Below are 4,127 nucleotides of genomic sequence, written 5' to 3' on the forward strand. Positions count from 1 at the left end.
TGAGTGGAGTTAAAGGGAAAAGAGTGAACAAACGCTAAAAAATGGAAGAATAAGCGTCAGGAATGAAGTTGGAAGCAGCGCATGGGCTTGGCGGGGAGGGCGTGTGGATTTGCAGAGGTTAGGGTTAGGGTTTTTGGGTGAAGAAGACAATGAATAATACAGCCTATTTATAGATTTTGGGGCAGACGGCAGGGAACACACCCATGTTCCCCAATTTTTTCCCGTGTGATTCTCGAATTTTATTTTTGGGCACATCTGGCATTTAGTCCATGCCCGTGTTCCTTGGGCGTGTGGGTGCACAAGGCCGTGTCTGGCGTTTTTCGTTTCTCTCAAGCCCCTGTTTGTAGGTCCACGCCCGTGTTAATTTAATAGGTTTGACCAACTGGACACAGGTGTGCGAGTTTTAAAGGTTCACCCACGGTTCTTCCACACGGGAGTGTCGCACGCCCTTATTGTTTTGGCAGGTTCGACCACGGCCATGTCTCACGACCGTGGCGTTTTATCATAGCCCGTGTTTGGGAAAATCTTTGCCCCATTTTCACACGGCCCTAAGCACGCCCGTGTATTTGGCCTTGTCTCTCTGGAAAACCTGTATTCAAGAGCTCCATTAGTAAGTTAGGTGTTGAAGACTAAATTTTAAAGAAGTTAATACAGTTAGTGCTCAGGTTGCCTCCCGAGAAGCGCTTATTTATAGTCTAAGCTTAACTTACCTCTCCATTCAATGGTCATGGTGGTTCGAGGAGTTTATACTCCTCATTCCTGCTATCATTCTCATCAAAATAAGGTTTTAGACGGGTGTTGTTTAACTTAAAAGTGCCGAACTTGGGATGACTCACCTCAACTGTACCGAATGGGAAAATGCTAAGTACCGTAAGAGGGATTTCTTCATTCGGATTGGTAGTGACAACATGAGGATCTACGGCATCTAATAAAACTTTATCTCCAACCTTAAGTTGATTTGGAATGGTATTGAGCTCGTTCTATCGTAGTTTCAGTTTATCAGGCTTTCTCGATTTATGCCTCCGCCATTCATTTAGCTCCTTGATTTGTAGCCTTCGTTCTTCATGAATAGGTCCTTTACTATTGTTTAAGAATGGCTCATGTACTTCCTTCAGACTTATCTCCTTCAAAGTGGGTTGTATCATATGGTCAATTTTAGTAGAATGGTTTAGATGATCACCTTCAATTTCTGATGTGTTGCCAGAATTGAGAGCTTGAAGGGTGATTGTTTCATCTCCAACATGAAGTGTGAGCTCACCTGTACCAACATCAATAATTGTTTTAGCAGTTGCTAAAAAGGGCCTTCCTAGAATTAAAGGAGTGTTGCTATCCTCCTCTATGTCTAGAATAATGAAGTCAACGGAAAATATAAATTTATCGATTTTACCTAGCACATCTTCAATAATACCCCTAGGAAATCTTATAGTTTTATTTGCTAATTGAATCATCCTAGTCTGTTTGGGTTTCCCAAGACCTAATTGTTTAAACATTTTGTAGGGCATGACGTTAATACTAGCCCCTAAATCAGCTAATGCATTATTAACATCTAAACTACCAATTAAGCAAGGAATCGTAAAACTCCGTGGATCTTTTAGTTTGTTGGGTAGTTTATTCTGTAGAATAGCTGAGGAAACTACGTTTAGCTCCACATGCGACACCTCGTCCAACCTCCGTTTATTTTCTAAAAGCTCTTTTAAAAATTTCATTGCGTTTGGCATTTGCGATAAGGCTTCAATAAATGGTAAGTTAATATGTAATTTTTTTAAAAGTTTAAGGAATTTACCAAATTGTTCATCTGAGCGGTCTTTCCTTGTAGCGTTGGGGTATGGCACACGAGGTTTATATTCTACATTCACTAATTTTTTTTATTATGACCTACCTCACCTTGACCTCTGCCTACCACAGTTTCTTGTCTCGATTCTGGCTTAGGCTCAATGACTCCATCGTCATCTTGAATATTAATTGCGTTGAGCTATTCCCTTAGGTTGGGTTCAGTATTACTTGGCAAGCTACCTTGTGGTCATTCGGAGATTAGTTTGGATAGCTGGCCTATCTGAGTTTTGAGCCCTTGGATCGATGCTTGTTGATTTTTAAGTGCTGCCTCAGTGTTCTGAAAATGGGTTTCTGACTCCGAGATAAATTTAGACAGCATCTCTTCAGGGTTCGGCTTCTTCTATTGTTCGTAGGGTGATTGTTGGTAACTTGGAGGTGGTCTTTAATTTCCTTGACCTCCCCATGAGAAATTTGGGTGGTTCCTCCAACGTTCATTATAAGTGTTACCATATAGATTGTTTTGAGATCGAGGATTATTACCCATGTCATTTAACTGCTCATTATCCTTGTTGTGGCCATAAGGTTGGTTGCTTGATCTACCTCCACTTGCTTCGCACTGCATTACTAGGTGAACCTGTGAAGAACTAAGAAAACCATCAATTTTCTTATTCAAGAGTTCTACCTGATTAGAGAGCATGGTGACGGAATTGACGTTATAAACACCGGCTGTTTTGGTTGGTTTTGTCCTCATGACTTGCCATTGATAGTTATTCAGTGACATCTCCTCTATAAACTCATAAGCATCTCCAGGTGTTCTATTATTGATGGTTCCGCTAGCAGTTGCGTCAACCATTTGCCGAGTCAAAGGATTCAGGCCATTATGGAACGTTTGAACCTATAGCAAAAGCGGTAACCCATGGTGAGGGCACCTTCTCAGTAAGTCCTTGTATCTCTCCCATGCATCGTAAAGAGTTTCTAAGTCCATCTGCACAAACGAAGAGATATCATTACGTAATTTGGCCGTTTTAGCCGGTGTGAAATATTTTAATAGAAATTTTTCGGTCCTTTGTTCCCAAGTAATGATTGACCCTTGTGGTAACGAGTTCAACCACTGTTTATCATTGTTCCTCAATGAAAAGGGAAACAACCGAAAACGTATGGCATCATAAAAAACGCCATTGATTTTAAATGTATCGGATAATTCCAAAAAGTTTGCTAAGTGAGTGTTGGGATCTTTATCCTGCAAACTATCAAATTGAACAAACTATTGTATCATTTGAATTGTGTTAGGTTTCTATTCAAAAGTATTTGCAGCTACAGCAGGTCTAACTATGCTTGATTCAGTTCCTATTAAAGCAGGTTTAGCATAAACATACATAGTGTGTGGAGCAGGATTTTGATTAACCACAATTGCAAGAGGTAGCTGATTGTCTTGGTTTTCAGCCATCTCTTTGGTTGGGGGTTGAGTATCGTCCTCTTGCTCGTTCACTGTGTATCTTAAGCTTCACCTTATTTCTCTTTGGTTTCTACGAACTGTGCGATCGATTTCTTCGTCAAAAAGTAGTGGTCCTGACGGGTTTCTTCTAGTCATAAACTATACAAACCTGCCAAGAGAAAGAAAAAGTAAATTAATAAATAATAAAAAAAATTAAATTAAATTAAATTGTAAGAAAAATAAATGGCTAAAGTAATAAAAATTGAGCGTTCCTAATATCTTAGTTCCCCGGGAACGGCGCCAAAAACTTGATTGCGATTTTCGTGTGACAGGTTTTAAATACTTATAATTAATCATTCTTGAAACTAACTATTATCACTATGTAGGCAAGTGTACCTATCGAACAGTAGTATAGTTTTAGCAAGACCGGATTGTTGAACCCAAAGGAACTAAAAGTACTAGCAATGACTGTCTTTTTTTTATCTAGCCTAAGAATAAGGGGGTTTTGTTTTAACTAATTATCTAAACTAAGAATTCACAGAAAGTAGAATTGGGGGATTACTTTGGAAAACGATTGAATTAAGACAATACCTAAGGCAAAATCAACCTAGACTTGTTATTCTGGCTCCGAATCGGACGATTTATTCATTCACCTTGTTCCGTAGAGATCCTTAAGTTATGTTATTATCCCTATTCAAGACTAATAACATCTAATCCCTAGATTGAATAATTGACACTTTTCTCTAATTAACACTCTAGGGTTGCATTAACTTGATCTATGGATCCCCCTATTAGCTTTCACCCTAATCTAGCAAAATCTTGTCACCCTATCTCTAGGCGGGCAATCAACTCCGCTTAATTATGACAAATGTACTCTTAGACAGGGTTTATTCCTCCTTTGAATAAGAGCTTATCTTGA

At 39.2% G+C, this 4,127-nt stretch overlaps 1 non-coding gene across 1 annotated transcript; it reads left to right on the top strand.

Annotated features, from left to right (window-relative positions):
- Window positions 1-2,684: 2,684 nt before the first annotated feature.
- LOC128291237 (small nucleolar RNA R71) lies at window positions 2,685-2,791 on the top strand. Its single transcript, XR_008281013.1, has one exon. It is a non-coding gene; the product is annotated as a small nucleolar RNA R71 (small nucleolar RNA).
- Window positions 2,792-4,127: the final 1,336 nt, after the last annotated feature.

The sequence above is a fragment of the Gossypium arboreum genome, chromosome 3 (assembly GCF_025698485.1).
Source record: "Gossypium arboreum isolate Shixiya-1 chromosome 3, ASM2569848v2, whole genome shotgun sequence".
NCBI classification, from domain to species: domain Eukaryota; kingdom Viridiplantae; phylum Streptophyta; class Magnoliopsida; order Malvales; family Malvaceae; genus Gossypium; species Gossypium arboreum.